Here is a 9,800-nt window from a genome sequence, read left to right on the forward strand (position 1 = left end):
TGTCTTTGTGCCAAGTGGATGGAAAATGTAGCATAAAAAATATGTTTGGAAGAAATATCAGGAATCTATTTCTTGCCCAGAGAATCAGGGGGGTATGAACGTTCCATCAAATAGCATTGGGTTGTTTAATCGGTTAACCAGGTAGCAAGCACAATTCACGAGGGAAGGAGAAGACATGAGCCAAAGAAACCACGTATTTTATCCCTGGAAGGGGCAGCATTCTGTCTTTTACTCTTACGGTATTCCAGAATTACCCCTTCTCCACCCTTGGTTGGCCCTGGATTTAGAGCACAGAGGGCACAGGGCTGGTGTTCTTTCCACCCCCTGCTGTTGCACACTTTTGAAAGCCATTTCTTATGCACGGGCACACGTGGAGAAAGAGAGCTAAGAAGTGATGTCTGTTTTTGCCGTCGCTGCTCTGAGCTGCGCTCAGGGTGGCATTGGGGAATGGGGTGTCAGGTGGCTGGGTGGAAGGTTGTCAGTGTTGATCCTCAGTATAATTGGGTAGTAATTGCCATCAGAATCTCCCAAGGGAAATCAGTTTTTGTGCATACACATGTATTCGTTTCTCTGACTAAAATCCCAATTAATTTACATATAAACCAATTTTAGAAATGTTATCTTTGTTGGAATGGGGTGATCTGGATAGAAGGTGACATTCCCAAGGTGCTAGAGCGAGAACAGCAAGGTATCAGGACGGCACCGAGATGGGGGAGGGGTCTGATGGGTCTGAGCAGTTAGCTAAGCGCAGAGCAAATGCTGATTGAGGTGGCGAGGGCTTTTTGGGGTTTGATAGGACCAGCTTTTCTGTACACTCTCTTCTGCAAGGCTCTTTCTGTAAGCAGCAGGCCTATAATTTGGGTATATTGTGGGCTGATAAACAGAAGTACCTGAGATATGGTCCCAGAGTCCACGTAGCTGTTTATGTATGGGTAGGGGTCAATGGAGAAGATTCTTATGTTTTCCAGTGAATTAGAATATTTTTCCAGAGGGGATTAAAGTCACCAACATGAGTGTGGTCTCCTCGCCTCTCCTTTGCCGCTTTTGCCGGAGCACGAGAGTGCAGGACAGCCAGGTGAAGAGGAAAGCGGGGAAGTGTTAGGGTCATTACATTCTCTAAATTGGCCAGTGAGGAAAAGAGTCTGCTCATGGCTAAGGTGGGAGAAGGCTGGGGACAAGCTGCCAGAAAAGCCTCCGGATGTCAATCTGGTTTGCAATTTGGAAGCTCTCCTTGGGGGCTGTTTTTGAAATAAAGATTTAGGATAAATTAAAAGGAAGTTCTCTGATGAACTCAGAATGTAAAAACCAGGTTAAACAATGAATAAAAAACAGTCTGAATTAGTGAGAAGGGTACCAAGCACATCTTGTCATTTTATTTATTTAACATGGTGCTCTTTAGGAATATTTACTGAAGCTTTTCAGGTTTAAAGAATGCTATTTAAAAAGTGGCATTTTTATGAAGAATTTTTGAGCAGATGCAAAGGTAGACAGTTTCTTTTAGGGAACCCTCCTGTACCCATCACCCAGTTCCCATGGCAATTTACCCCAAACCCTACCTACTCCATCCATACCCTGACCACATTCTGGACACCCCCCCCCCATATTGTTTTGGAGCAAATCTTATAAATCACATCATTTCCTCAATAAATATTTCAGTGTGTTTCTCTAAAAGACAAAGCATTGCTCCTTTAATAAACAAGATAAACCTTTTGCTCATCCATCTAAGCCTGGGGGCGGGAAGGGGCGAACTGTGTGACAGGTGAGGTCATACTTAGGTGATCTTGGTTCCCCTTGAGGGATCCAGAGCCCGCTGGCCTCCTGAATTCTCGGCCTAGATACTTAAACTGGGAACAGAGCGGGAAACGACGCAGTGTGTAATAGCCCCACCACTGCTGGGGCCACTCCTCGGTGTGCCCAGGATGTGCTCTTGTCGTCTTGTCGTCTTGTCGTGTTCTCGGCCAGGCTGCATTAGCTGGCTCATTGAGCTCCAAGCCGACTGAGGTTACTAAGTGCAGGGGAGGGAAGGAGAAATGAGGGGGTTTCGTGTGGTCAAGGGAAGAGAGAGGGGTGTCACTGAAGAGAGGCTGTTATTGTCTGAATCAGGGCAGGATGGGCACATTAGAAGTGGAATGAGACGCAGTCAGCGCCATCAGGCTGGGGCGCGTCCCTGTTCCAGGAAGCAGACACGGGTGACGGAGCCCGGCTGCAGCTTTGTTCTCGAGCTGGAGGGCACCCTGGGTGTGAGGATTAGACTTGTGTGTCAGCTTCACTGGCCTCAGGGATGCCCAGATAGGCGGCCGCACATTGTTTCTGGGATGTGTGTGAGAGAGTGTTTCTGGAAGAGCTTCTCAATTGACTCATTAGACTGAGTAAGGGTGGGGGTGGGGCATCACCGAATCCGTTGGGGGCCTCCATGGAACAAAAAAACTGAAGAAAGGACTGCTTTCTCTTGAGCTGAGATATCCGCTTCCTCCTGCCGTGGGACATCAGAGCTCCTGATTCTTTCAGCCTTTGGACTCGTAGACCAACTTTAACACAACCTTTCTTGTTTGTCCAGTTTGCAGACGGCAGACTGTGGCCCTTCTCGGCCTCCATAACCATATGATCCAGTTCCTGTGACAAATCCCCTCTCCCAGAGCTCTCTCTACATCCTGTTGGTTCTTTTGCTCTGGAAAACCATTACTAATGCACTGAGTCCTGATCCTTGCTTTCCCTCTTACTCTGACCCTGGGGTCCAAGGTCAGCCTTACAGGGAAGAGTCAGGGGTATGTCAATCTTCAGGCTTGTCTTCCTGAGCTGGTGTGGACTTCATTAACAAGTGTTTATTCATGCTCCTTTGCTTGCTTGCTTGCTTGCTTGCTTGCTTTCTTTCTCTTTCTCTCTCTCTCTTTTTTTTTTTTTTTTTTGCAGCATACACTCACAATAAGACTGTGCATTAACTGTTTTTCATTCTCGGTTTCACAGTGAGTGTGCTGGTGTAGCAGCAGGCTAGGAGGAGAGCGTGGCTGCACAATCTAGGGACAAGCCGTTAAAGTTGCCTCTTGCAAGTGTAATAATTTCAGAAATGTGATTCCTGAGTTCCAACTATGAATCTTTCTGATTGGGTCATTAGGCAGCCCTGTTCTAGACTAAACTGCTCCATGGCTTCTAGGTGGGGCTAGCTTCACCATGAATCCAGGCCTGGAAAAAGTGGGTGCTAGTTATGAGATTTAGGTATCAGCTGGATAGAAAAGACACAAGGGCCTCTGTAGATCTGGTTTCTGGGTGACTTGGGACCTTACCCAGGAATGAGAAACACCACCATTTATTTCCGAGACCTATAGGAAATTAGCCATCAGAAAGTTCTCCAAGCCACATAGAGAAGAAAAAGCACAGAAGTTGAAGATGTACATTTGAACCCCAGATCTACCACTGGTTAACTTGAGGACTCTGAATTTCTCACCTGTGGAAAGGGACAACGGTAGTAATATTTTTGAGGCTGTCAACATAAGTCAAATTACATGTTATCTTTAATTTGATTACATGTTTTATTGCCAATGCTGTTGTCATTGTTATTTAAAAAGTAATCAGATTTGTATGTTGGTGACAGTGGTTTGCATCTCTCAGTGGCATGATGATGCTATATTCAGTAGTTAAAAAAAAAAAAGAATATTCCACTCCTGCTGTCCCTTGGCTGGTGTAATTTTAATGAAGACTACCACCCTTTTCTCCCTCCCTCTCTTAAAAATTTATATATATAAAATATATGTATTTATATTTATATTTATATTTATATTTATATTGCATCTCCTGATAGTGGTAGCAATGCCAAATGCTACATTCATTCTCATTTTGATTTCCTGGCCCCAACCCAGTTCTTCCTGAGTGGGCTGATTGCAGTTTTTCTTTCCCTGATTTTCTTTTCCTTGAGGACACCGAATATTCACAAGCCACAACAATTTCCTTTAAAAAGACTTCCCCTAAAATCCAACTGTTAATAGATCTTCAGTCTCTCCTGGAAGATGTGGACCCAAATAGCAGACACAACTGAAAAACCACACAGTCATGCAGTGGCCTTTGAGCTTATACCTGCTTCTCCCCTCGACTCTTTCTGTTGGCCTTGGGTTAGTAGCATGTATTTAGAAAGTCACATAGCACTGCTCAGTAGTATTTGACATTATTGTTCTATATTTTCCTTCCAGCTTGGTGATGGATTAGAAGCTCACTTATGAAAGTCTCAACTATTTTATAGTAAATAAGGATCCTTGCAAATAGGGTTTATTTATTTGTCTATTCAACAGCAATTTGTTGAATGTCTACAATGTACTGAGTCCTTTGCTAGGCATTGTAAGGAGTAGGAAGGTGAGAAATTCAGGTTTTTGGCTTCTAGGAGCTTATATCAAGGACACAGATAGGAAAACAAGTAGAGAGGTAAATGGTGGATTTTGTCTGGAAGGATGGAGACAGCTTCCCGACGTGGCTCACCTTTCACTGTTCCATGTCCTGCATGGACAATGCTTTCATGCCTGTGCCTCTGCCAGCTCCCCACACCTCACTTCTGAGTCTGCTGGCCTAGCATACAGCTCACGTGAAGGTGGGCATGGCTGCTCCATCTTTTGATGTTATACTGCTCATTTGCACTTTCTCCAGCAAAGGAGTTGTGTTTTATGTCCTTCGAATGTCTATCCTGAGGGATTCCAACGTATTTCCAGAGATCGAAGGTGGAATGTTACCCAACTGAACCCATCTTGCCTCCCCCTTCCTCTTCCTCTGTCTTCTCTCAGCTGACCAGCTTGTATGATCCAGGGCTGTATGATCCCACTGGTGCTGGAACTTGACAGAAGATGTGTGAGACCTGGACCCAATGGGCCATTATACTCAAGCTCTCACAGCTCATCTCTGTGCTTGGCCAAGCTGAGCCACCCTGGAAGTAGGGTAGGGGTGAAAGAGGGGAGGCCCTCAGAGATGATAGTGTTCCTGGGGGGAACCAGAAATTACCAGAACAAACTGTTATGTGTTCATCCCTGTGCTAGGTCTTGCTGGAATCTTCAGATGGGTTGTGGCCTTCCAGGAGCCTCAGTTGTACAGATCTCTTATATGAGTGTATGGTTGAGCAGGACAAATTAGCCATCCCCTGGCCATATGTGCTCAGAGCCTGAAGAGGATCTGAGGTTGGCAGGGCTACAGGTGCTCAGAGGGCAGAGACTTTCTAGTCGTCAATAGTCAGAGAACTTCCTGGAAAGAGGTGGGGCAGGAAGGTGGAACTGGGGGGTCAAAGCTTCTGAGGGATTTTGAGGAGGCAGAGGGGGGCTTTATGATGCCACTTTTGCATCCCTGGAATTCCAAAGGTTTAGAGGTGGTGTTTTATAATATTAATTGATAATTAGTTTTGGGTTGAACCTAAGACTGGTGTGGATTCTAAAAAAGTCCCTTTCCATTTTAGTGCTTAATTTTCTCACTGTATCCCTTTCTTTTCCCTAGACAGAGATGCTGGACTCTCCCTATGTCTAGATTTCCTTTTTAAAAAAATTCGGTAGATGATCTTTTTAAATGACTTCCCATAGCAGACAATTTATCCAGCCAAGTGTTGGACAGATTATATTCTGAACAGATGCTTGAAACAGTCACCCTTGTGCGAATGACTCTGCACCTAGAGCTCAGTCTGTATCTCTTTCTGGTCTCCAGATCCGTATGTCCAATTGTTGGTTGGGTTTCCTCCTGGATATCCCGTAGGCACCTCAAAGTTAACATTTCTAAAACTTTTCATCACATGGGTCATCCTCCCTCCCCCAACACCCATTTAGCCTAGTCCTTCCTCAGAACCACCATGGCCAAAGCACTAGTCCTCTCTTTGCCTTCCTCACCCGCTCCCTGGAGTTGCGGGCCGACGTTCCATACTTGTGGCTACTACATCACTCTCACTCCCCACCTCGCTCCTCACCCTCGCTGCAACTTTGCCGACACCCCTCAGCCTGTTGCTTAGACTACACAGTGGAACGGAGTTGGTATGCTTGCCCTGAAATAAAATCTTTCCCATCAGTCCCTTGCTTAATCCCCCCCCGCCCCGCCCCGTGGGTTTGACTCCAGGACGGAAACAAAACCTGTGAGTGGGGCTCACAAAGCTCTTGTCTTCTTGACCCCGTCCTCTTCTCCAGGTCGCTTCGTCATTCTCCCAGCAGACTCCTTATGCTCTTCGGCATGCCTACGTTTGTGTCTGTCTTTGCCCAGGCCCCCAAATCTGCTTGACGTACTCCCTTCCCTCATAGCTGCATCAGGAAAACTCGGCGCGTGGGACCTGACATCGCGTGTTTGCTGAAGCCTTCTCTGACTGCTCCGGCAAGGTTCCCCTCCTCATATGGGTTTCTGTGCCACCTTGGCTTACCACATCTTTATAATTATATTTAAATTTGTGTAATGATGATCTGTCAGACTAAGAGGGAAAGGATTACTGTCTTATCTGTCACGGACACTTCATTGCCTGGCTGAATGCTCTGTGTTTGTTAATGGTTAAACTAGAAAGGATCTGAGATCTTACAGAGTCCCTCCTAGTTTAATTCCTCTTAAATTCATTTATTTACTCATTCATTCATTCGCTCTCTGTGCAAACATTTGCTGAGTACCTACTATGTGGGAACACCCCCTGTTTCTCCAGGCAACAAAGCCTTGATTAAACAGACATGAAAGAGAAGCAGCTGCCAGTCCTTCCTCCAGGAAGCTCTGCTCCACAGGCCTTCACTTAAGAATCCTGGAGCTTCAGTTTCCTTTCGTCAGCTTTTTCCTTAATGGCCAAACTCATGGTGGCAGTGACAATGGATTCTGCATTAGTATTAAAAATTTATTCAATAAATAATGGATTAGAACCTCTGTTTAATAATTATTAATGCACTGCAATTTCAGTTGCCCAAATCGCAAGATGTTTTAAACATAACTAATTGAAAACACAATTAACAGCAACTTGCCGAAATAAATCTGGAAGCAAACCCTTGAAAGGCTCAGACTATAAGAGCGAAAATTCAGAAGCAGCCCCCTGCCCACAGTGCCCCAAGATGCAGGATTCATGCTGGGCTCTGCGGGGGCTCTGGGAAGGGTGGCAGCGCCTGGCAGAGTTTGAGATGTGAAGGTTGGTTTGACGGCAGCGTCCCTGCAGCTCCCGAAACTTTAGGTGACCACTTCATTATACCCGTGGGCATTTGGGGTTTGCCTGAGCAGTATGCTATGCCCAGACACTTGTGTCACATGGGCCATTAGAGGCTGATTCAGTGACCTCATTATGTGCAAACTCAGCAAAGCACCGGCCAGCTGCTGGGGTCTGGAGTGCCTGTGGCCTTGAGTCCAGTAGACCTGTCGCTGAGGAACCCGGGTCCCCAGCATCTGACCCAGTTCTCCCCGACCAGTCCCCCAGCCCTGGTGCCTCCCATGTTCTTTCTGGGGCTGGTTCTTCTTACCTGACTCAGCAGAAACAGTGGAGCTGGGTCTTTGGATCAGAGGCCTAACCTGAGGGCCCCTCTGACTTTGTTGCTTCAGCAGAAGTCAGCCCAGGGGAAAAAAAATATATATATATATATATATTAAGGGACTTAGAGGATGAGCCTGGGACTGGCTATTGGATTCTAGGATTCCAGAACAACATGGGAGGAAGGCACTGGGTTTAGCATGGATTTTTTTGTTTTGTTTTCCCAACTTTTCATGTTTTTACAACTATTGCTACTCTACTCTATCCCATGGAGGGGATAGAGTATTCACTCTCCTTTGTATACACCTTAGGACTTGGGTATACTGGCCTCCTATTTTCCATCAGTCCTTCATAGGATTCTTTTGATGAGTATTCAGTGAGACATAATAGGGGAGTTAGTCAACAACAGGGTTGGCCAGTGGCAGGCACTCGGCACATGGTAATTTCCTTCCAATCCCAGCAGTGCCCACTGCTCCTGTATGGTTAATTTATCCCCAGGATTCTGAGCACTGGTGTAGGCATGCTTTCAACAGAATAATATGGATATTGGACACATGGATGTTATTCCTAGCAAACAGGAGGTGACTAAAGAGAATGCTGTCCATTCTCAGGGGTTTAGTCTGGATGGCAGCTTGGCTGGACTTTGAGTTATGGCTAACAGGACAGTGAGTGATGTGCAATAGAATGGTGACATATTGCAAAGTACCTGAAGAGCCAGGACAATGAATTAGACTTTCATCTTCAGGGGGGGCACTGAAGGATTTTTAAGTCAGAAAGCAGCATAGATTTTAGCTTAATCTATGTACTCAAGAGGCATGATTCTTAAACATTAGTATGCATCATGAAGGCAGATTCAAACTATAGTTCCTGGATCCCACCTCCAGAGTTTCTGATTCAGTGGTTCTGGGATGAAGTCTGAAAATTTGCATTTTTATCAGGTTTCCAGGTGATATTGATGCCACTGGTCCAGGGACTATGCTTTGAAAAGCACGTGTGTGGAGGATGGGCCAGAGGTGGGTAGGCCTGCAGGCACCGAGCTGGTTAGGAGTCTGGTACAATGAGCTGTAAGATGATGTGAGTCTGATTTAAAGCAGGAGCTGAGGCTCTAGAAAGAAAGAGAGAGCACAGAAGAGAAGAGTCAGCAAGATTTCCTGGCCCAGTGGGATGAATGGGAAAGGCTGGCGAACCTTCCAAGGGTTTTCTAACTGGGAACCTGAAAGAATGATGGTGCTTCGCAGGGAAAGACCACAGAGTAGAGGGTCAGGATGGAGGACAGGCATTTGGTGCATGGTTCAAAATGGTCCCGGGTACAGGTGCAACCAGAAGCTTGAGGACCTGCAGTGGCTTCCTACCTGGGGCCTTGTGTGTGTCAGTGGCTGCAATAGCTACATTTTTGTTTTTTCTAAACAAAGTGAAAATGAATCAATATCAAGGAGCAGATGCTGTTGAACTAAAAGAAAAAAATGAAGCAGCACTTAGAAAATGACCCTGGGAACAATGAAGACACAGGTATGCCAAAAGGTTATATGGATTTAATGCCTTTTCTTAACAAAGCTGTCTGTGAATGTCTTAATGAAAGTGATGAGCATGGATCTGACAACTCTTTACGAAAAGATATGACCTTCTTGGAATCTGATTGTGATGAACAGCTGCTTATTACTGTGTCATTTAATCAACCGGTTATGCTTTATTCAATGAGATTTCAAGGGCCAGATAATGGTCAGGGTCCTAAGTATGTAAACATTTTTATCAGTCTATCCTGTGGATTTTGGAGAAACAGAAAGAAGTGGACCAGCTCAAGCTCTGGAACTAACAGAAGATGATATTGAAGAGGATGGCATTGTCCCACTTTGTTATGTTAAGTTTCAGAATGTTAACAGTACAACTGTTACTTATTCAGTCCAATCAAGGTGAAGAAGAAACAAGGAGAATTTCATACTTCACTTTTATTGGTACTCTAGTCCAGGCAATAAATATGGATGACTTCAAACGAGTAGTTGGCAAAAAAGGGAAAAGCCAGTAAGGTACAGAAGACACTGGAAGACCATATTGCAGTCAGATCCATAGCTCCTGGATAATTGCTTGATTCTTGCCAGAAACTGTCAATGTTCCATTCATTGCCATTACCAATAAATTGTTGCTTTTGTTCAGATGGTAAAAAAAATAATAATAATAATAATTCAAGAGGGGACCACAGGGCTAAAGCGAGTCCAGGAGGGGAGGATGTGGAGCCCTGGAGCACAAAATTTAAGGAGGCATCACTCAGGGTTGTGCAAGCTTTTCCTGACCCCAAATCTGAGCCCCAATTAAAATTTATGCCTCATCTATCTCAGTGGACTTGTTTTAACCCCCCTTTGGTGAAGCTGTT

The 9,800-nt window shown here is 45.2% G+C and overlaps 1 pseudogene; it reads left to right on the top strand.

Moving 5' to 3' along the window:
• Positions 1 to 8,873: 8,873 nt before the first annotated feature.
• Positions 8,874 to 9,519, top strand: LOC116596571 (annotated as a pseudogene).
• The last annotated feature ends 281 nt before the right edge of the window (positions 9,520 to 9,800 follow it).

The sequence above is a fragment of the Mustela erminea genome, chromosome 7 (genome assembly GCF_009829155.1).
Source record: "Mustela erminea isolate mMusErm1 chromosome 7, mMusErm1.Pri, whole genome shotgun sequence".
Taxonomy (NCBI): Eukaryota; Metazoa; Chordata; class Mammalia; order Carnivora; family Mustelidae; genus Mustela; species Mustela erminea.